This window comes from Piliocolobus tephrosceles, chromosome 10 (assembly GCF_002776525.5).
Source record: "Piliocolobus tephrosceles isolate RC106 chromosome 10, ASM277652v3, whole genome shotgun sequence".
NCBI lineage: Eukaryota > Metazoa > Chordata > Mammalia > Primates > Cercopithecidae > Piliocolobus > Piliocolobus tephrosceles.
In genome coordinates this window covers 13,085,005-13,109,295 of record NC_045443.1, presented here as the reverse complement: position 1 = coordinate 13,109,295, position 24,291 = coordinate 13,085,005, and the positions used below count along the sequence as shown (strand labels likewise).

The 24,291-nt window shown below is 41.8% G+C and overlaps 1 pseudogene; it reads left to right on the top strand.

Moving 5' to 3' along the window:
- Positions 1-2,106: 2,106 nt before the first annotated feature.
- LOC111552097 lies at positions 2,107-21,903 on the top strand (annotated as a pseudogene).
- Positions 21,904-24,291: the final 2,388 nt, after the last annotated feature.

Below are 24,291 nucleotides of genomic sequence, written 5' to 3'. Positions count from 1 at the left end.
TGTACTTTTTTTTCAATTAAAGAAAAAAATTCAAAGCAGCTGCCAAAAGAATCAGGATCCTTACCTTTTACATAGAGGATACCTGTGAGTTCCTCTCCAGCTACCGAGTGGAATGTGAATACTTTTGCTGCCCAAACACCCACTGAGGTCACTGCGGAAAATGCAGACACCCGGGGCCTCTCTGCCTTCTGAACTTGGCTTGCCTCCCCGACAAGTACAAGAGCGGCAGGGGCGGGATGCCTATGAACAGCCTAACCTGCCTGGCGGCTGTGCCTCTTTGGAGAAATTACTTTTCTGAAAACTCACAACTGAAGCCAGAAAAATCACCTTCTATTTTTCCTACATTGATCTACAGTGAGAGTGTTCTTCCCCAAACTCCTCAAGTTCCCGTAACTCATAGAGGGAACTCATATTGCTGGTTATTACCTTCGTAATACTCCAAGTACTGCTCACAATCTCTAAGTGTCCTCCATGGGTTTATGATCAAATCTGGCCATCTAATGCTTGTCTTTCCCTGGACAGTGTGGCCACTTCTGCTGGTCCTGACTACCCCCACTAGGTTTCACCACCTCCTCTTGGAACCAGTGCCTCTTGGAACCAGTGCCACCAGCTGCCGCCTCCCTTCCTCCTTGGTTCCACTGCGCTGCCAGGCCCCTCAAAAACCGCCTCCTCTCAAAAACTGCTGCCTCTTCCTGTATCTCCCACTGAATGCCACCTCATATTTTAGTGCTCCTAAAATGTCAAAGCTGTGAGGAGCAAAGTTAACTAGGGAAGACTGCCTCTCTCTCCTTTTTATGTTACACTTTATTAGGAAATTGCCAGTGCTATGCTGCTACTCCTTCAGGTTGAATGCAGTATTTTCATTAGACAGAGCTCTGGTTACTTGGCGAGTCAACCAGAGCAAGATAACTGCTGTAACAAACAACCTCAAGATTTCAGTGATTTTAGAGTGTAAAAGTTTATTTCTGCCTATGTCACAGTCAAGGTGGGGGTGCAAGTAGACTGCGCTGGGGCTCTGTTCCTCTCAGTCATTCAGGGACCCAGACCCTTCTGTCTCCAGCTGCCTCATCCTTAGGGCCTCAGAGGTCTCCACTGGATCATTTGCATCCCAGATCATGCAGGAAGTTTTCTGGGCCAGGCCTGGAACTGGTGTACGTGACTTCTGCCCACATTTATTAGGCTAGACCTCAGACACAGAGTATGTGTGCTGGGAAGGTATGAGCCCAGGAAGAAAAGGAGACGAGTTTGGGAAGCATCTAGCCAATCTCCGTGACACTGGCCACCCCATGCCTTTGTAAATGACAGACCTGACTTCTTGAGTTCTTGATGGTAGGAAAGGGTTCAGGCGCTGCTCGCCTTAGGATTGCCTTTCTGCTGTAGGGACTAAGGCTTTGTTCCTGAGCTGAGTTTCTCGTCACGACTTATGTGTCTAAGCTGAAGCTCTCCCAGGAGGCTCCTCACTCCCTCTGCAGAGAGATTTCTGGAAGCCATTCCTACATCTATCAGCAGAGGATGGACAAATCTGAACTCCACGGACTTATCTGAAGTGGAGGGTAGTACCCTCAGCTACACGGGTGCCAAAAAGGGCCAGGAAGCAGTAATCAGTGTGAGATCCAAAAAGCAAAAAGAAAATGTCATAGCAAATAGTAATGAGGGCAGTGAGACTGAGAAAAGCGAAAGAGGTGCCCAGCAGAGGACATTTGGGGGTTAAACGCAGATGTCAAGGAGCCTGTGAAATCAGTCTTGCGTGGGGATCAGGAAGCTTGAAAAGCATGTGTACCAGTGGCATATTCACTTCTCTTCACAGAGAACTGAACTCTGCCCAGGAGTTACATGGCTTGTCATGAAGACAAACAGGTTTATGTTCCCAGAATGTCCTTTGATAAAACACAAGGGCTCATCTCACTCAGATCACACAGACTTCCAGCCTATAAAACTTTCTAGAGTCTGGACTCTAAAATGCTTTGTGGGCCCTGAAATTTAAACAAAGGCTTCTTCTTAACAAGCCTCTGGCTGGAACACATGTTTGAGAACAGTGTAATTAAGGACAGACACACCCAGGCCAAATGAGCTCTTCGTCCTCCCATCCCTCATTCTAGCGTGTTCATGTCGACTGAAGGACCTGTAGTAGCAGTGTGGATGGTAACAGCCCCCATTCACCGAGCACTCGTCACCTGTAACAGAAGACAGTGTTTTGGACCCTTGCCAGTCGTGACCAGCCCCTTCACTGACTTCCAAAAAAAAAAAATGCAATGGGCCAAGCATATTGTGACTTGAGGGGTTTTCCTGGAGATTCAAGGGACCAGGGAGATGGGTCAAGGCACATAGCATTCCCCCCACCCCTCCCCCCCAAAAAAATCTCTGTTAGATGCATCTCTTCTCCCAGTCTCTGCTCTTGGCCCCATCACTTCCTCTTCCCCACCACTAAGATCTCTTGGGTCAGTTCCACTCTCAGGCTTCCTCCTCCTCCCTTATTGCCTTCCCTCTGCGGCCGTTAGCTTCAACATGAGGCTGGAGTCTCACCTCCATCCTATGGGCAGAACATTTCCATGGAAGTTGTCATTCCATACAGTGGAATTCTCACACAGTGTTCTCCATATTGCCCCTAATAATATCTTGTTGAATTCCGACAGCAATCCTAGGAGGCAGGTCATCTATCAGTAAGAAAAGGTAAACTCAGATGGATAAAGCCATTTGCCCAAAGTTATACAATTCCCGAGGACTTGAAGAAGGATTTGAATGCAGGTTTTTCTGTCTTTTAATCACAAGCAGAGACGTCAGATACATGGCATGTATGCTCCAATTTGTCTTTTTTTTTGAGACAGAGTCTCGCTCTGTCGCCCAGGCTGGAGTGCAGTGGCAGAAATCTCGGCTCACTGCAAGCTCCGCTTCCCAGGTTCACACCATTCTCTTGCCTCAGCCTCCCGAGTAGATGGGACTACAGGCGCCCGCCACTACACCCGGCTAATTGTTTGTATTTTTAGTAGAGACAAGGTTTCACTGTGTTAGCCAGGATAGTCTCGATCTCCTGACTTCATGATCTGCCCGCCTCGGCCTCCCAAACTGCTGGGATTACAGGCCTGAGCCACCGCACCCGGCCCAGTTTGTCTTTTCTTCTTCCAGGGCACATGTCAATCACCACACTCTGACAGTGAGTCCAGACATAGCCTCAGAATCCCTCACTCTGCTCTCCAGGGAGCCACTACCTATCAATTGGATTCGGCTCAAAAATGGAAAACTACTTGTAATCCCTGCCTCACTTATAGCATTGTAACCAAACTGTGAACTCCTTTATGACAGTACTTGATTCATGACAGATGTCAGTGTTGAATGTAACTGACATTTGGCCAACATTTGTTCTCATTGGTTGGGAGTGCTAGCTGATTAGTCAGACATGTTCTGGTTAGTCAGGACCTATGCAGTACTGTGTTTTTCATATTTAGATTACATCCCTGTTGAGTGTTCTCAGTTCTGCATGTCTAGCTCACTGGTTAAGTCCTAAGTAATCCTCTAAAAGTCAGTAAATCAGGGTACCACTGGCTCGGTGACTAAAGTTCTAGAACACTTCATTTTTCTGCACATCTTATTTATTATAGGCAGCTGTGTGTTGTAATACGAACATATATACCACGTTTAATTTGAATATCTAATATTAAATTTTAATATATGTCTATCATATTAAAACTCCCACACTAAATGTTGAGTTCTTAAAGAATGGAAGTGAAATTTTGTATCTTTTTAGCCCTACACAATGCATAGCATATGGTCCCAGATGTGTATTGGATAAATGTGAATGCAGGAATAAATATCCATCACATTATGAGAAAAGAATGAAATCAATTTAGAAAAAAAAAGAGGTGGAGGACTTTATTTTATTTGTTTTATTTATTTATTTATTTATTTTCTGAAACAAGTTCTGGCTCTATTGCCCAGGCTGGGGTGCTATGGCACGATCTCAGCTCACTGCAAGCTCTGCTTCCCAGGCTCAAGCAATCCTTCCCAGTTCAGCCTCCTGAGTGCTGGGGCTATAGGTGTGCACCACCACACATGGCTAATTTTTGTATTTTTTGTAGAGATGGGGATTTTGCCATGTTGCCCAGGGTGGTCTTGAACTTGTGAGCTCAAGTGATCTGCCTGCCTCGGCCTCCCAAAGCGCTAGGATTACAAGCGTTAGCCACTGTGCCCAGCTGGATTTTATAATTAATAAAACTTTTTTCCTACGTGCATACTCCCTGCTTTGTGTAATGCAAATATTCTCATGTTCTTTCACCACTCTTCTCCATACCAGTGTCATAGTCCAAGCACCCAGGCCGCATGATGGGGAAACGCAGTCCCTCTGCGTGTGAATCTCAGCAGTGTGCACATGCACCACACATGCTTCGTGGCTGTCACTTCTCCCCATCCCCCCTGTTAGGTGGACTCAGCATTTCTGATAATTACCTCTGGCCATTTCATCTCTGCACTTCTGTAAAGAATTATAAGGCCGGGTGCGGTGGCTCACACCTGTAATCCCAGCACTTTGGGAGGCTGAGGCGAGTGGATCACCTGAAGTCAGGAGTTTGAGACCAGCCTGGCCAACATAGTGAAATCCCGTCTCTACTAAAAATACAAAATTATCTGGGCATGGTGCATGCCTGTAATCCCAGATACTCGGGAGGCTGAGGCAGGAGAATCACTTGAACCCAGGAGGAGGAGGTTGCGGTGAACCAAGATCGTGCCATTGCAGTCCAGCCTGGGCAAAAAGAGTAAAACTGTGTCTCAAAAAAGAAAAAAAAAAAAAGGAATGGTAACACAAAATAGGAAAAGTTGACACTTAGTATCAAGTTACTGCTGGAGTCCACTGACTATAGCCTTCTCATGAGGCCATTCCTAGCCCATGCTTTCAAGGAGCTGGATATAAAATAGTAAAGAAATCCTGTAAGCTCCTTCAAAGGCCTTGCAATCCAGGGGAGAGACAGACATTAAGCAAGCAATAAATACATATATCATTACAAAGTGTGGCAAGCACAATGAAGGAAAAGAACCTAGTACTGTGGGAAAGAATCATGGGGACGTCATAGATTAGTCTGGGGAGGGAGGAAATAAATGACTCTCTGAGAAACTGATACTTAAGCTGAGGCCTGAAGAATGGGTAGAAGTTGTTCACGTCAGGCTGAAGAATAGGATGTGTAAAGGTCAAATCAGAAAAAAGCTTGGTTCAGTTGGGCACGGTGGCTCACGCCTGTAATCCCAGCACTTTGGAAGGCCAAAGCGGGTAGATCACTTGAGGTCAGGAGTTCAAGACCAGCCTGGCCAACATGGTGAAACCCTATTCCTACTAAAACTACAAAAAATTAGCCAGGCATGATGGCACACGCCTGTAATCCCAGCTCCTGGGGAGGCTAAGGCACAAGAATTGCTTGAACCTGGGAGGCAGAGGTTGCAGTGAGCGAAGACTCTACCCCTGCACTCCAGCCTGGGCGACTGGGACTCCATGAAAGAAAGAGAGAAAGAGAGGGAGGGAGGGAGGGAGGCAGGGAGGGAGGGAGGAAGGAAGGAAGGAAGGAAAAGAAAGAAGCTTGGTTCTATGGAGGAAACCAGTGTGCCTAAGGATAGTTGCAAAGAGCTGACGTGAGAAGCAAGAGGCAGACAGGAACCTGATCATGCAGGTGCCTTGACATTGAAGGACTTTAATTCGAAAAGTTGATGTGATCCAACTGTCTGCTATGCAGGGAATAAACTGGAGGATAACAGGAATGGAGACAGGAAGACCAGATAGTTATAAGCAAAAGGTCCTGGTGGTGGATTCAGATACTCATGCTCTGTCTCCCAGACACAACGTATGCACAAATTCTCAATTTTCACCTGCTTTCCCGTTCTGACAAGAAAGAAAATACGGGTCCTGTTTATTTTTCTCTTATTACACAAACTATTAAGACTAACAGAGCTCCTGTTTCTTCTCCTGCGAGCCTGACTGCAAATGAGACAGTCACCCATGCCCAGCCTGACACATTCCTGCCCCCCCAGCAGCTGGTCTTCCTGCAGCCTCTGTCAGCTCTCACCTGGGGACTGGACCAAATCATATAGACACTGAGGCTTCCTGGCTCTCTTCTCCCCTGAGAGATGCCAGGGCTATCTAGAACCATTGCATTAGGTGACTGCCCAATACATAATATATGGAAAAAAACTCCCTCTAAATTGAGCTATCATGAAGCGAAGGTAAACAGCCATCAGTTGAGCTATACTATATAAAAATAAATTAGCAGTCAGGTGTGGTGGCTCACACTTTGAGAGGTTGAGATGGGAGGATCATTTGAGGCCAGAAGTTCAAGACCAGCATGGAAAACATAGGGAGCTTTCCATCTCTACAAAAAATTTAAAAATTAGTTGGGCGTGGTAGTACACACCTATAGCCCCAGGCTGAGGCAAGAGAATTGATTGAGCCCAGGAGGTCAAGGCTGCAGTGAGCCCTGATTGCACCACTGCACTCCAGCCTGGGCAACAGAGCAAGAACCCATCTCGAAATAAATAATAAATAAATAGACCAAGCACGATGGCTCATGCCTATAATCCCAGCACTTTGGGAGGCCAAGGCAGGTGGATCATTTGAGGTCAGGAGTTGGAGACCAGCCTGGCCAACATGGTGAAACCCTGTCTCTACTAAAAATACAAAAATTAACTGGGCATGATGGCCGGTGCCTGCAATCCCAGCTACTTGGGAGGCTCACATAGGAGAATTGATTGAGCATGGGAGGTAAAGTTTGCAGTGAGCTGAGATCGCGCCACAGCACTCCAGCCTGGGCAACAGAGCAAGACTCCATCTCAAAAACTAATAAATAAATAAATATAAAAATAAATTCTCCCTAACACACAATCATGCTAAATACTATCCATAGTCTCACTCCTACACAGTTAACACTTTCAGCTTTCTTTATTTGAAGCACATTGTCTAATGTAATTTTATGAATTACCTAAGAATAATTACTTTTTTTTTTTTTTTTTTTGGGTTGAACTTTCGCTCTGTCACCCAGGCTAGCGTGCAGTGGCATGATCACAGCTCACTGCAGCCTCGACCTTCTTGGTTCAAGCAATTCTCCTGCCTCAGCCTCCCAAGTAGCTGGGACTACAAGTGTGAGCCACCATGCCTGGCCCAGTTGAGGTTTTGAGAGGAATAATCACAATGGCAGAGCTAAAAGTGTGCATGTAACCACAAACTAGAGAGAGTTGTGAGACAAATAAATCTACTGTACCTTTGCCACTGCAAATATTTTTATTTCTTCTTTTATGTTTTATTCCTTCTAAGAGTTTATCTTTAAGAAACTAAAGGCTCTGGAACAGTTTTCAAGGACTTCTGTATAAAAAGTTACTTTTTACTTGTCCAGTTCATAAAATCTCACTCACTTCTTTTTCTTCTTTCTTACCATAAATGTTCTCCTTTTATATTTCGGTCTTCAAGATCTGGGAATTTTATTCTTCAATCAAATGATTAATTTTTGTTCTCTTACCCGAGCCTTAATGACCAAAGGAGGATTGTTTAGATTTTGCTGGAAGGTATTTCCTAACACAAATCATTTTCTTTCTTTCTCTGACTCAATTTTTAAAACCCTAGTTTTATTCTTCTCCTGAGAGATTTTGCATGAAGCTGATCTTTTTTCCACTTCCGCAATCTTAAAGAACAACACTGGCCTGATTTGAAGAGACATATTGTGATAAATTTTCCCCCATCATTTTTTAGAGAAACACTTATTCCCCAACCCTCAGATTCCCATGGGGAGGGGTTTCCACTAGAGTATCTTGTGAGTCTCCTGACTAGTGTTCAAAGGAAGGAAGCAGGTCTTGCTTAGCATAGCTGTTTCCCCTTGAGATTCATTCATTGATTCATTTTTAAAATTACTTATTCAGGCTGAGTGCGGTGGCTCATGCCTGTAATCCCGGTACTTTGGGAGGCCAAGGCAGGCGGATCACTTGAGCCAGGAGTTTGAGACCAGCCTGACCAACATGGTGAAACCCCATCCCTACTAAAAATGCAAAAATTAGTCAGGCATGGTGGCATGCACCTGTAATCACAGCTATTCAGGAGGCTGAAGCAGAAGAATCAGTCGAACCCGGGAGGCGGAGGTCGTAGTGAGCAGCACTGTACTCCATCCTGGGCAACAGAGTGCGTGACACTCCATCTCAAAAATAAATAAATAAAATAATATAATATAAAAAATAAAATTATTTATTCAACACATATTTGCGCAATCATTACTGAAAGGCCCTATTCTAGATGCTGGGGATGTCAGACCAGACAAAACAGACAAAAGTCCTTGTCCACATCATGTATGTTTGTGGGAGCTATGGGGTCAAGCAGGGGAGAAGAGAAATAGTTAGGTAAAATAGATGCTGTGTCAGATGGTGGTAAGTATTACAGAAAAATAGACTAGAGAAGGGGAGATGCAATGTGGAAGTTGCAGGGAGCGGTGGGCAGATGTCCAATTTTAAATAGGATGGTTAGGGAAGGCTTCAGTAAGAGGGTGATATGGGAAGAAAGATCTAATAGAGGCATCATGAATAACAATAACTTGGAGGCAGAAGCATACCTGACTCGTTTGAAGACCAGCAAAAAGGTTGCTGGAGAGGGTGGTTCTTTTTTTCTGAGACAGGGTCTCACTCTTTTCCCCATGCTAGAGTGCGGTGGCGCTATCTCCGCTCAGTGCGACCTCCAACTACCAGGTTCAAGCGATTCTCTTGCCTCAGCCTTCCAAGTAACTGGGATTACAGGTGCTTGCCACCACACCTGGCTAATTTTTGTATTTTTGTATTTTCAGTAGAGGTGGGGTTTCACCACGTTGGCCTGGCTGGTCTCAAACTTCTGGCCTCAAGTGATCCACCCGCCTCGGCCTCCCAAAGTGCTGGGATTACAGGTGGGAGCCACCGTGCCCAGCCAGAAAAGGATGGTTCTAGGGAGAGATTAGAGATTAGATGAAGTCAGATATGGCCAGAGTAGGAGCAGATTCTGTAGACTCGGTAGGGAAAAGTAAAGACTTCGGCTTTTAGTCTAGATTAAATCGGGAGACTTTGAAAGCTTTGGGGCACAGAAGCGTTTATCTGACTTAGATTTTAAAAGTATCTGTTGAGATCACTTTGCTGTTTTGAGAACAGACTGTGGGAGTACTGGGAGTGATAAATCACTTTTGACTATTACAATGACCCTAGCCAGAACTGATGGTGGTTTGGACTAGGGCAGTATCTTTGAGGGTGGGGAGATGTGGGAGGATTCTTAAGTTCATTTGAAGTAAGAGCCCACAGGATTTGTTAAAGAATTGAATGTATAGCATGAGAGAAAAAGGAGTCAGGGACCGTGGTGGGTCTTTTGACCTAGCAACCAGAAGACTAGAGAAGGGGAAGACTGAGAGGGGAGTAGGATGGGAAGGAGACATCAGGGGTTGGCTTTGGATGTGTCAAATTCAACATCCAATTAGATATACAAGTGGAAATGTTGACTAGGCAGTTGCATGCATGAATCTTGCGAGTTCAGGGAGAAGTCCTAGGTGGAGATATAAATTTGGTAGTCATTTGGTAGATTTGAAGTAAATTTGGTAGCTAATGCACATAACCCATATTTAAAGTCAGGAAACGGAATAAGATCACAAAAAGCATGTGTGAGGCAGGAGGGGAGGGGAGAGTGAACGCTGCAGCATTTCAACATTCACAGTTCAGGGAGAAGAGGAGGAACCAGCCAGGGAAAGCAGCAGGCATAGCCAGTACGATCAGAGGATAACCAGGAAAATTTGGTGTCCCCGAAACCAAGAAAAAAGTGTTTGTGGGAAAAGCGTGGCCAATTATTTTAAATGCCACAGAGAGATCAAGGAAGAAAAGACTAAAGGGTAATGTGCCTGCCTTCAGAGAGCACACACTTTGTTCTACTCTGCTGTGGTTTAAGGGCCTTCAGTTGTCCAGCTGTGCTAGCCTGAGTACACCTCTCCAATTCAAAGAAAGAATTTGCAAGCCCCTTTTGCAACAGATCTAAGCCATGTCATTCAGCATAGCTTTCTCTCAATAGTGAAGTTGATATTTTATCTCCATCTGCCCATCTCTTCAGTCTATTCCCAGTTCAGAACTATGCAGAGAAGATGGGTATTAATTTACTGAGTCCCCTGAACCTTCAGTAATCATAAATATTCCTTAGGTTTATCTCTACCTAGTAGATGTGAATTTTTGTTCTCTTTTATAGTATATTTGCCCAGTAGTATTATCTTATCTACTTCTTGCTCTATCTTAGAGAGATTCTCTCTAAGGCGACTTTCCTCTTCTCTAGCCAAGCTTTTAACATTTACTACGAGAGTCTTTGCAGACGTCCCTATGTAGGATTGGAGAGAGGCCCTAATCCATCCCTGTAGTGACTCTTTCTCCTCCTGGGAAGCAGATGGGATTAACAGACCATTTCTAATTGTTGTTCTTAAACAAGGCACTGCAAGATTTATAAACCTCTTCCCAAAAGCCAGGCTGTACATCTGACACAAAGAGGAAAACGTTGACTTTTTTTTTTTTCCCCACAACTTTACCATGAAGAGTCCCTCTTTGCTGAGAAATTGTGCTTTGTATTTTTTCATGTTTCTAAGAGGACAGGCATACACTTGTCCTTTGGTGAACAAAATGAAGTAGAGGATAAGATGCGATATCTCTGTAAGCCCACAGGATCTGCTTTGAACAAAGTAATATATTTGAAGCGAAAAGCAATCCTTCTTGAAATAGTCACTAGGTTGTGCCTGCAGACACTTAATTGCAAGGGGTCGGCAACCTGTCTTCCACGTCCTGATGAACAAAGACACACCACATGTGGGCCAAGGACCACTGGAAATTTCAAAGAGGCCTCTTCAGGCAGAGGACAGGATCCACAAGGGTCATACCTGGTACTGTATGTTGAGGATAAAGGTGATAAGAAATTCTCTAATGGCCTCTGTGCCTCCGTGTCTGAAATTTCTATCTCAAGATCAAAAGAACCAAGGTACAGCCTAGGTAAGAAAGGGCTCTTGTCCTAATTTTGGAAGAGCCTGAAAATGAAACCCAGGAGAATTTCTTAGAGAGATGATATTGCATGGAGTTACCTTTCCATGAAATTAGACATTTCATTTTCATTCTTTCTTTTACCCTGGAATTAAAGACTTATTTGGTTTCTTTGGCTGTTTGTTTGTTTTGCCTTGTCAATAGCTTAAAGATTTTTAAGTAGGATTCTTAGAGAGATTCACATGAAGCTGTTTTGTTATTACCATCACAAATACTTTATTTTCATCCTAGCCCCCACCACCCTCCGCCTCAAAAATCTAAGATTTTATCCTTTTATTCAGGAGATTGTGCATAACGCTACTTATTTCAGTGAAAAAAATATTTATTTCTGTATTTCTTTTTATACCTTGGCCTGAAAGTCATGAAACTGTTGTCTTATTCCAGAGATTTTATTTACATAAAGCTACTTTCTCCTTCAGTAATAGAGGTTCTGAGACAAATAGATTTCTCGTAGAGAACTTTCACATAACCCCAACTTGTTCTTTAAGACTACACATTTTTTCTCAGCCATAAAACCTTATAATTGAGTTTTCTTATTGAGAAAATCTGTATACATCTTTTCTCTTTCACCTTGAAACTTGGGCTAAAATATTAGACACTGAAGAATTGTATTGCCCTTTAGTTTTGTATTACATAATTCTTTCCAAGTAGAATAACAATTTAACTTTCAATCTATCTTCCATTACATCATTGCTCAGGTTTTAAAACATTCATCTCACTGGTGATCTATCATCTCTCGCAATTTCTGGTACTCAAAAAACTACATGTTCTTCAGTTTTAATTTAAGTGAAGAAATGCAGGAGCAAATTTGACAAACATTTAGTTTAAGATGGAATAAGAAACAAAAAAACTTCTTTACTCCTAAACACCATGTATTTGCCAGAGATATTGTTCACCTACCAACTTGAATTTCATGCCTTCTCAGTAAATCCAGAAGGACAATTTTAGAGTGAAGAGCAGTACAGCCCTCACACAAAAGGGGCCCTAATTCTGAGCCTTATGCCTCAGAGAATGCCACGCTATGGGGTGTCCTCCTTGAAATCTAAGTCCCCTCCAGTGGCTGCAATGCCAACTGAGGAAGCATACCCCTGCTATTCCCTGTTTCTCTCCTTGGGGAACCTGCGCCAACCACATGCCGGGGAATTTAGCTATACATTTGAAACCAAACTGTTTCTACTGATGAGGCTCTGCTAGAAATACTTCCCCAGGTCTTCCCTCATCCCTGCCATCTCCCCACCCCACATAGCCACCCCACCTCACCCCTACCCAGGTCCAATTTCAGCCCTGCTGAAGGGGATTTGTGGATGTGTGTGGTTGTTTCTTTTAATAACATTTGATCTCAATGTTGGAAGGGATCTCAGAGGTCTGCAAATCTAATCCCCAGTGAGTAGCAATTGCTTCTTTAATCCTCAGTCATGTTATCTCTGCTGGGACATCCTCAGCTCCCCAGAACTCGGCACGCAGCAGATAGCTGCTGTTCTAGGGCTTGGAGACTGCACCTGTGACTGCCTCCCAGGAGAATTGATGCTGCCTTCTGAAGACAGAGAGAGCAATGCTGAATCCCTGCTCCATACATCAACCCTGAAAATGCCTGAAATATTGATGCAGGGTTCTTCGGAAATTTCGCTTGAGGCTATTTCCTTGTTTTTATCAAAAATACAGCCTGGACAGCATGGCAAGATCCCATCTCTACAAAAGAAAAAAAATTAGCCAGGCATGGTGGCATGTGTCTGTGATCATAGCAACTCAGGAGGTTGAGGTGGGAGAATTGCTTGGGCTGGGAGGTTGAGGCTGCAGTGAGCTATGATCACACCCCTGCACTCCAGCCTAAGCGACTCCAGCCTGAGCAAGACTCTGTCTCAAAACAAAAAAGAAATTTCCCCTTCCCTTTGCCTTAAGTACATGAAGTTTTATCATTTTACTGCAAAAGGTTTTCCTTTGAGGCTAATATTCACTTCTGCAATCAAGCCTTACATTCCCTTGAGAGGTATTTCTTTACAGAGTTAATTCCTCCTGCCTCTCACAAATGTTTTCTCTCTCACTGCATGGGCTTTAGGTCTTTAAAGACCTTAGATATGGACTCTAAAAGCTGAGAAAATTTCCATTTCCACTAGTACAGGCTTAAAGACCAAGAATGGCAATTTTCATTATTCTTCTGTAGCTATTTTGTCATGAAAAAAATGGCTATTTTTAGAGAAGTGAATGTGCTGGAGGCTACTTCAACCTGTCTCATCACAGAACTCACTTCTTGTTTTTCTACATTGGTTGGCCTGAAAAACCTGAAGTTTGTTCTCATTTCTAAGAATGAAGCTATTTTCTTCATTACAAAGCCAACCTTAAATAACAGTAAACATTTTAAAGAAAGGGTTTTTGCATGAAGTTTTTCTGCCTGTCGCATATAATTGCTTTCAAATTCTCTTTTTAACCTTAATTTTAATCCTCCATCTCTGTTCGCTCATTTGATAAATTGTTGAATATATTTTCCTCCACTCCCCAGTCTTAAAGACCAGGAATTCAAGAGTTTATTTGCTTCCATTACAAATGCATTCCTTTTTACACCTTAGCCTTACAGATCTGTGAATTTCTTCTCTCTTTTAGTGAGTGTGCAAAAAATACAAACTGGCAACATAGAAAAGAAGAGATACAACTGGGACCAATGACCAGATACTACTTTTTCAGATTATTTTTATAATGTTTTATTTTAAAAAGGAATAAAAATTTTATTCATTTGTTCATTTTATTCTATTTTATTTTTATTGTATTATTTTATTTTATTTTATTTTTGAGACAGGGTCTTGCTCTGTCACCCAAGCTGGAGTGCAGTGGTACAATCTTGGCTCACTGCAACCTTCACCTCCCAGGCCCAAGCCTCCCACCTCCACCTCCAGGGTAGCTGGGACCACAGGCAGATTCATTTTAATTTTCTCTTTTTGTGTGTATTTTTCAATGAAATAAAATATAATTTATAAATATATGTGCAAAATCAATTTTAGCTATTTCAAATAAAGACATAGATCTAAATGTACTAATAATATAGAAACATACCCATTGTAAGTTTCAGATACATAGAGATGTAACTATCTCTCTACATATATCTGAAATACATATGTATTCAATATATGCGTGTATATGTAAAAATGTTAATTTGCGTTTTTAAAGTCTGGAAAGATAAATACTAATCTGTCAAGGGCAGTTATCTCTGGGAGGCATGTTGCCTTGCATCCATGAAGGGAAGGTTCTGCTATCATAGGGAAACTTTCACTTTTGACTCCTTTTTCATCTGTATTGGTAGATAATAAACATATTTCTTGTAAAAATTGTTTAAAAGCCACCAGCACGAAAATAGCAAACAAAAAACAGAGCATACTAAGGACATAGTCAATTAAGAGAAACTATATAAAAATGTAGATATTAATTTCCATGAGAAAACTTTCCTAAGATCTATTTAAGTTTTATTAACTTCTAATTATGTCATTTAGTTTAACTTTATAAACTACCTCTCCTGTTTGTTTTAATGTTCATCGTATTTAATTTTGATTGTAGGTTTTTATGCTTGACTTTATAATATTAAAACATTTTCTCTACATAACAGTAGTGAATCATACAAGATTGAAGAGAAATAATTTGTGATGAACTTGGTATCTTTCCCCTTGTTTACCGTAGGCTGGGGAAATGTAGCTTTTAAGGATATACTATACATGTTTACTTAAGGTAAAATTTCAGAAAGGTTTTAGAGTTAAAGCATGTCTTCACATAGAATACTTTTTGCTTCCTGGCAAGTAGTCAGTTCTTTATTTTCTTAGCCAGTACGCAGTTTCCAGCTTTGTTGAATCGCTGTTTTCCCCAGGCTGAGTCTAATCAGAATCAATCTCCTTGGAATAGTTCCACAGGATATTTGAAAGAGATGATAAATCAGTTTCCTCATCTTTTTTCTCTTAAAAAAAATTCTTTCCCCTGTTGAATGTTTAAAATCTAATAGAATTTCGAGTTCCTGCAAAGATGGAAAACTGGCATGGGTTACCGGCTTCCTTCCCCAGAATCAAACAAGCAGAAGCTCAGAAGGAAGCATAGATTCCAGGAACTAATTACATCAACAGTAAGAAACCCTGGGAGATGGAAGTTCTGCACCTGAAGAGGGTGGGGGAAGAAGGGTTGACAATAGCCCAGGAGAGAAGACTGGCAGGGGACATAGGTTAGCGAGAACAAGATAGCATTTTCCTCTTGCGCCTTTCCTACTCTGCTTGCAGACAGTGATTGCCTACCTGTTCACCATGGAAATCAGTGAAACAGGAGTCGAGGGGCTGAAAACAGGCAACCCAAATCTCCTACATTTAGGAGTTAATAAAATCGGGGGAGAAATGACCAGCCTAGAGCATTTACTCTTCCATTCTTTCACCAAACTCCCCATCTATTAACTTCCAAATTATATGTCTAGCCTGGACCTCACCCTTGAATTCTAGACTAGGGTATTCAAAACTGTCTATTTGTAGTTCTTCTTACATGTCTAATAGACATCTCAAGCAAAATATGTCCACTAAATTTCTGATATTTCTCCAAAAATTTGTTCTTTTTTGCAGTCTTCCACATTGCAACAAGTGATAAATCTATCCTTCTAGTTAAGGACTCAGTTGCTTTCCAAATCTGCTTGCACCGTCTTCAATTTATATCTCAACAAGTTCACAAAAAGGAGAATTGTGAAGCTCTAGAAAGGAATGCAATCTCTAAGCATCATTACAAAGTGAATTGCATGAAGTACGATTAAGTGAAAAAAAGCAAGGTGCAGATTAAGGTGTATAGTAGCCTACCTTTTATCTAAGAAAGGAAGGAATGCCAGTATATCTATGTATACATATATATAGATTTTTTTAATGGAAGAATAAGGGGCTAGGCACAGTGACTCATACCTGTAATCCCAACACTTTGGGAGGCCAAGGTGGGCAGATTTTTGAGCCCAGGGGTTCAAGGTTACAGGGACCTGTGATTATGCCACTGCGCTCTATGCTGGGTGACAGAGCAAGACCCTGTCTCTGCAAAAACAAACAAACAAAAAACTGGAAGAATAAATTAAACTGTAATGAAAAATGGAAGGAAAAAACAAGTTAGAGGGAAAAGGGTTAGAAGTTAAATTTCTCGAGGCCGGGCGCGGTGGCTCAAGCCTGTAATCCCAGCACTTTGGGAGGCCGAGACGGGTGGATCACGAGGTCAGGAGATCGAGACCATCCTGGCTAACATGGTAAAACCCCTCTCTACTAAAAAATACAAAAAAAAAAAAAAAAACTAGCCGGGCGAGGTGGCAGGGGCCTGTAGTCCCAGCTACTTGGGAGTCTGAGGCAGGAGAATGGCGTAAACCTGGGAGGCGGAGCTTGCAGTGAGCTGAGATCTGGCCACTGCACTCCAGCCTGGGCGACAGAGCGAGACTCCGTCTCAAAAAAAAAAAAAAAGAAGTTAAACTTCTCCGAATATACTTTGTTTTAGAGCTTTTGACTTACAAACCACATAAATGGTTTACATAATTTAAAAATAAAATTAAATAAAGGTGAGAAAATATCAGTTCCTAAAAATTGAGAACAAATACTAAGTTGATGGTTTAACTATTAACATATAGAGAAAGTGATATCTAATTAATTCAATAACTTCAAAACATATTAATTTGACTGTACCCTCCTAGTGGGATATATTCTAAGGGAAAAATAGAATTGCAAAGAAATCTTAAATTGTATTCAGGGCTCATTTGTTAATAACAATATTGATATGGTGAGTATCAAACTAACATACACACGTATATGATAGGGTATAGAAAATAAGTAATTTGGGGGCCGGGCGCGGTGGCTCAAGCCTGTAATCCCAGCACTTTGGGAGGCCGAGACGGGCGGATCACAAGGTCAGGAGATCGAGACCATCCTGGCTAACCTGGTGAAACCCCGTCTCTACTAAAAAAAAAAAAAAAAAAAAAACTAGCCGGGTGAGGTGGCGGGCGCCTGTGGTCCCAGCTACTCGGGAGGCTGAGGCAGGAGAATGGCGTAAACCCGGGAGGCGGAGCTTGCAGTGAGCTGAGATCCGGCCACTGCACTCCAGCCTGGGCGACAGAGCGAGACTCCGTCTCAAAAAAAAAAAAAAAAGAAAATAAGTAATTTTGTAATGATGTTTGAAACAATTATATATACAAATAGAACAGGTTAAACTGTGTTAAGTTAAAGCTGCCTCCTTGCATATTTTAAGTTTGACCTAAAGTGGACTGTAACCTAATTGGATATGTAAACAGACTGTAACCTATCACAGGTTGCCAACTGTTGAAACCATGTTCAAACAAGGCAAACACTGAGCTGTAACCAACCCAGTTGTTTCTGTACCTCACTTCTGTTTTCTGTTCACCACTTTCCTTTTTCTGTCCATAAATATTATCCAACCACGTGACAGCTCCACAGTTACTCCAAACCTATTCTGGCTCCAGGAGATGGGAACGCTCCCCGATTTGTGAATCCCTCTTTGCTCAATCGTGTCTATAGTTTTTCTTTTAACAAGCAAATAAGTAATTATGCTAATTAGTAAGAGTAAAGAAGTGCAAATATAAAATCAAAGAAGGTAGGTAAAGAAAAACTAATTTTTTATTTGAATTGGAAATATGAGTACTAACTCATGAGGTATTTCTCTTTCCCATAAACAAAAACATATTTCTAGCTCTGTCCAGGAAACAGGCCTTCATACATTGACCAACCCAATAGCAATGAGGACCTCTAGTGCCAGATCGTGATCTCTGAAGGGCTCCTTGGGAAAATGGATGATTTCGTGTCTGGAGCAGGAATGAGCCTAGATGACCTTGTCATGCTAGAAAACAAGGAAGCTACTAAAGTCTGCTGGATTCAGGTTAAAAGGTCACAGGAACCAATTTGAAGGCACTCACAATAGCCAAAGATGGGACATTATCAGTAAGAATAATGACTACAACAGAGAGACTTAAATATGTTAAAATCCGTAAGTTCATAATGATACTTTTTTAAAAGTCTCATTGATCATCTTTAAAAGATAAAAAAGAACCAAATACTTTTTTCCAAAAATGGAAATGTGAGAGTTATATCCCATGGGACAATCCTCAGCCAGCAATGTACAGGAGTCAGTGATAAATATTCCCTTCTTCCCCTTCAAGTAGATGATTCTTAAGTGTGCTGCACATGACTTCCCAGAGGGTCCCTAACAAGGATTAATCTCCAGTTCTCCACAGTGCCATCCACTCAGTAAGGTGCTCTTAAGTTATCTTTCCCTCCTTTCCTGCTTCATTCTTCCCTTATTCTTCTTTGAAGGATTATTTTCCAAAATAATGACCATCGCACAAGCCTTGTCTCAGGCTCAGCACTTTGAAGAAACCTAGGCTAAACAGTTGGTATTAGAAGTAGCTCTGCATAATGGAATACTAGTCTGTCTTGAAAACAAAACAAGGAAATCCTGTCCTTTTCAATAACATGGATGAATCTGAATGACATTTTGTTAAATGAAATAAGCCAGATCCAGAAAGAGAAGTACCACATGAACTCACTTAGATGTGAAATCTAAAAAAATCAAACTCATTGAAGCAGAGAGTAGAACAGTGAGGGGTAGGGAGGTCATTAAGGAGGATGTCAGTCAAAAGATATAAAATTTCAGTTTCATAGGAGGAATAAGTTTAAGAGATCTATCATAGAATATAACAACATTAGATGGTGATTGTGAAACATGGTTATAGTTATAACAATGTGTGATGTACTTGAGAATTGCCAGGAGTAGATTTTATGCGTTCTTGCCACAAAAAGTAAGTATGTGAGATAAAACATATGTTAATTCAGCTGTTCCACAATATATACATATTTCAAAAATTATGTGGCATGTCATAAATATATGCAACTGTTATTTGTCAATTTAAAAACAGTGAAATAAAGAAGTAGCTCTAGAAAGCAGACCCACAGATTGAGATGCTGAGACTGGGTCACTTACTGGTCAGCCTTGAAAAGCCCCAAGTAGGATAAGCTGGAAAGAGATAATTATAAAAACTATGAATTTGGTTGGCTTTTGTTCACGGCTTTAGAGGTCTTGAAGAAAAAGGGGAAAAAACCATAGATGGGCGCAGGTTAAGTTGATAACTCAAGACACACTGTGAAAGTGAGAAAGCCTCCATGGTAGTGTTTGAAGAGGTTCTTATCCTTTGTAGCCACAGGGCAGATGCTATTCAAAAGCAAGCCCAGAATTGAATTGCTAGTCTAGCAGAGCTCCAAGAATACTGAATGATAGCCTCAATAGATCTCTTCTGTCAAGGTCAAAGATCTAGTATGATAATCGTGAGAATCAGAGACTAAGATGAGGATATTTGGTTGCATGAACCTGACCACCTTGAACCAAATATCCTCATCTTAGTCTCTGATTCTCACGATTATCATACCAGATCTTTGACCGTGACAGAAGAGACCTACTGAGGTTTTTTTTCACCAACCTGAAGGATTAAGGTTCCTCCCCCTTCTTAAAAGAGAACAGCGGCCATTCAATAGGGGACCTTGCAGAGGGCTCGTGTGAAGCAGGTGCTTCACAAAATGGTGCTTGTCCTTCTCAAGACCTAACTCTATCTTCCCTAACTACCTCCAAACCAGTGACAGGAACAAGGCGCAGCACAACTCAAGTGAAGATTCTTCTTCCTGAACATATTATATACACATACAACAAGTTTAAAGACCTGGTTAACATATATTAATTGGAGTGTGTATGGGAGTGGAGCTTAAGGATGTTAGACTGGGGAGGGAGAATATAAGGTGAGCTAAGGGAGCAGATAATGATATGGGAGCACTCTTTCATGACTCGTGACTTGAAACTTAATGTCCTGATAAGGACACTTGTAGTCAGTCCTAAAATGGTGTTGGGACGACTCCTCGAGGCTTGGATACAGTGTCAATCTCTCATGAGATAGAGATGCTGGAACTGCCTCAACAGAGTGTTGAGAAAGGTGTCAACAAGTTCAGAAAGGTATACATATTAAAATCCTTTGCGATGTGAATCAGAGAACCTAACACCTGACTACGTCCCCCAGGAAGGCCAAAGTAATAACCAGTACAGGAAGTAATAACAGTGGTAGCAAGGCGCCAGCGTCTTTTGAGGTCAGCCGTAACTGTCCCTTAGTACATCTGTGTATCTTATGTCTTAGTACATTTGAGAGCAAGAGATTTTGCAATGGAATTGGGCTATTACCAATGGGGATGATAAGATTCAAGAATAGCAGAGACCAGATGGTGGCATCTAATCTTAAAAGTCAGGAGGAACATAATTACTGTGATACAGACCAAAGCTAGAGTGACAGTCAAGGTTTCTTGACCTACTAGTATCTGTGGCAACGGCCAATAAGAGCAATACAGAAGGGCAACCAATTAGACTACTACTTGGTTTATATAACCACACAAAAATTGAAAGCTAGTGAACAAAAGGCTGATGTCAGTCACCAAATGGGTAATTGCAATCCTATATTTCAGATCTCAGGCCAGTTCTCCGAACTAAAGCCTACTGATTGAAGAGGAAGTCTAACCTCCTTGATAAGGAATCCTGCAATGCCACTGCAAATACATACGATAAGCATGCCCCCATTCCCTCCCCAAAGGGACCTGAAGCCTTTTTCCAGACATACTAGGGAAAAGGGAAACACTCAGATTTTTGAGAGCCATTAGACATACAGTCTTAGCTGATACTTCTGCCAGGGGGTCTGAAATGCCAGCATAGTCCCCAGGTTAGAGTGGGAGCTTATGAAAGCCAGGAGATATATGGAGTCCCTGTCCAAGTCTATTTCACAGTGGGTACATGGGCTACATAAACCTACCAGTGATGGTCAGGCCCCTGAGTGCATAATTGGGATGGTTATAATTAAAAACTGGAAAAGCCCTCAGATTTCTTTCTTGACCTGTTGTATTAGAGTTATTATGGTAAAAATGACCAAGTGGAAACCTCTAAGCTCACCTATGTCTTCTCTTCCAGCCATGATGGTATATCGGAAGGAAAACCACATCTTGAAAAGAATTACAGAAATTAGTGCCACCTTTAACGAAGGAAAGGAGGCAGGGATAGTGGTCTCCATCACATTCCAATTTAATTTGCTTTTCTGGCCCTGAAAGAAATAAAAAGAAAAAAATTAACTGCCTGCTGGACTACTAATTTAAACCTATAAAAATTGAACAACGCTATAGTCCCATATACAGCTGCCATCCCATTGTCACTGCAACCCAGATACATTGCAATATGGCACCTTAACTGAAATAGACAACACAGCCCTGTGTTGCTTGGTCTACATTATGGAGTTGGCAAGGGCATTCTTTTCAATCCTCAGCAAGAAAGAGGGCCAAATGTTTTTCAGGTTTTTGCTTTTAATGTGAGATGAGCAGCAATATTCCTTTACTGTTTTGCCCCAAGGCTCTGTTAACTATCCTACTCTTTGGCATATTTCACCATGGAGCAGCACTTTCACCTGACCCAGTACTCAAAGAGGTCCATCAAGAACTGAAGGAGTCTCCAGTCCATACCTCCAAGACGACAAAGAAAAGAAGGAACAATGGTCGTGCCAAAATGGGCCATGGCCACATGCAGCTTATTTGCTGCACGAACTGTGCCCAATGTGTGCCCAAGGACAAGGCCATTAAGAAATTCGTCATTTGAAACACAGTGGAGGCTGCAACAGTCAGGGACGTTCCTGAAATGAACATCTTCGATGCCTATGTGCTTCCCAAGCTGCATGTGAAGCTGCATTACTGTGTGAGTTATCCAGTTCACGACAAATTAGTCAGGAATTGACTTCGTGAAGCCCATAAGGACCGAACACCCCCACCGAGATTTAGACCTGTGGATGCTGCCACACGACCCCCACCAAAACCCGCGTAAGGAGCTGAGTTCTTAAAGGCTGAAGACAGACTATTCTCTGGAGAAAAATAAAATGGGAATTATACTTTTAAAAAAATGAGCTGAAGGAGCTGCAGATCCATGCCAACAAGGTAAATCAGCAGATCAGTGATAATGTGTCTGGGTTGCAATGGCAATTGATGCCCTACACTGTCCTCTAGAGCATTAAAAGTGACTGCTTCTTCATTTCCACCCTTAAAAGCTTGCACAAATTTCTTCTGTGGCCAGCTCCAACCTGGAACCATACAAGGAAGGAAATTCTGAGAATTGTTTGACTTTAGCTAGGTTAAAACACCATACAACCATGATTCAACTTTCTTGGGTACAGTGAAAATTATCTCAGACAGTAGTTTTCAAATTTTATTGTGCAAAAGATTCACCAGACATTCTGATTGTCTGTTGCTGTATAATAATCCTCCTTCACATGAATGCCATAAAACAGCCATTTTATTACACCTAAGGATTCCATGGGTCAAGAATTCCAACAGAGCGCAGTGAGGATGGCATGTTTCTGCTTCACAATGTCTGGGGGATGCCACTGGAAAGGTTTAAGCAGTTGGGGATGTCTCAAATGTCTACGGATGAAGTCTTCTTCACTGATATGTCTGGTACCTGGGCTAGGATGACTCGAATGCTGGGCGTAACTGGGATTATCAACCAAGCTTTTCCATGTGGCCTCTCCCTGTGGCTTAGGCTTTCTCAGCATGGCAGCCTTCTTACATGATGGCTCAGGGCTCCAAGGGCAAGTATACCGGCAAACAATGCAGTAGCTGCACGGCCTCTCTGACTTAACTCAAAAGTAATGCTGCGTCATTTCTGCCACCTTCAATTAGTTATATGAGTGAGTGGCTGATGCTAGTCCAGATTCAAGGGGAAGTGGAGGTAGACCCCACCTCTCAATGGAAAGAACATCAAAGAACTTGAGGTCATCTATCACACTGAAACCTTCAAAATGCAGATTCCATCTTTTCAATTAAATACAGGGGTATAAAAGCAGAATTTCTCTATTGCCTCTTAGAAAATTATCCAAAAATAGCAAGGAGAAGGAGAAACGCAAACACAAACATAATACATGGTAAAATTAGGAAACAGTTAAAACCTTGAACCTCAAAGTATGCAAAAGAATGCCAAAAGTGGAGAAGATTAAGCAGGGATTCAAAAAAGTTCAGAGAGGGAGCAATCACTCAGGATTGTACATCTCAGAAAGAAGTGGCAAAGACATTTTACCAAGGTTAAGGGCATGCACTGAAGTACAAAATCAAAATCACTGGTTTGCACCAATGGGAACTGGTATGCACAGGTTGATTTAAAAAAATTATGTAGGTTTAAAAGAAGAATCCCTTGATGTAGGCATATTCACTTCCTCCACATTCTCTTCCTCTTCTCCTCCTTCTCATCATCTGTCCATGGGGTATTAAGAAAAGTGAACAGATTTTATCTGGTTGGGTGCAGGGAAGGCTAAATAAACTCCCATACTGAGATAAATAAATTCCCATACTGAGAATTGTTTCTTAAAAGTTCTCTAGCTTGAAACACATTCTTGCCCCTTCTCCACGTTGACTTACCATGAATCGCTGATACAGTAAACACTGTATTTACTTAAAACTAAATATTCAAGGGCTGGGCACAGTGGCTCAGGTCTATAATCCCAGCACTTTGGGAGGCCGAGGTGGGTGGATCACTTAAGATCAGGAGTTCGAGACCAGCTGGGCCAATGTGGTGAAACACCATCTCTACTAAAAACGTAACAATTAGCCAGGCACGATGGTGCATGCCTGTAATTCCAGCTACTTGGGAGGCTGAGGGACGAGAATCACTGGAACCCAGGAAGCAGAGGTTGCAGTGAGCCAAGATCACACCACTGCACTCCAACCTGGGCAACAGAGTGAGATTCAGTCTCAAAAAAAAAAAAAAACTAAGTATTCAAAATAGAACCAACACAGGAGCTGTCCAGAAATACAAGAGGAAAAAAAAAAAAAACCGAGAAAAGGAACAGAAAAAAAATGGGTCAAAAACCACCAGAAAAATATCCCTATAAAGCAGATGAAAATTTAGGCCAAATATTTTGTCATGAATTAAAAAATTTTAATGAAACAATTATCACTGTAGAACAAAACTAAAAAGCAGATACAAAAACTCAAGAGAGCTCAGAAAGAAGCAGAAATAAAAATATCAGAGAAATGAAAAAAATGAGGGAAAGAATAGACTGCAGAAACTGAAAAAGAAGGCAGGAATGAGAAAAGCAAGCAAAGCCAAACAAACGTGGAAGTGATAAAGTAAAATGTGAATGTTATGAAGCTCTACAGTGTATAAATGATATAATCAGCAAAAATTGAGTGGCGACCAAGAGGGAAGATAGAAAGCAGTAAG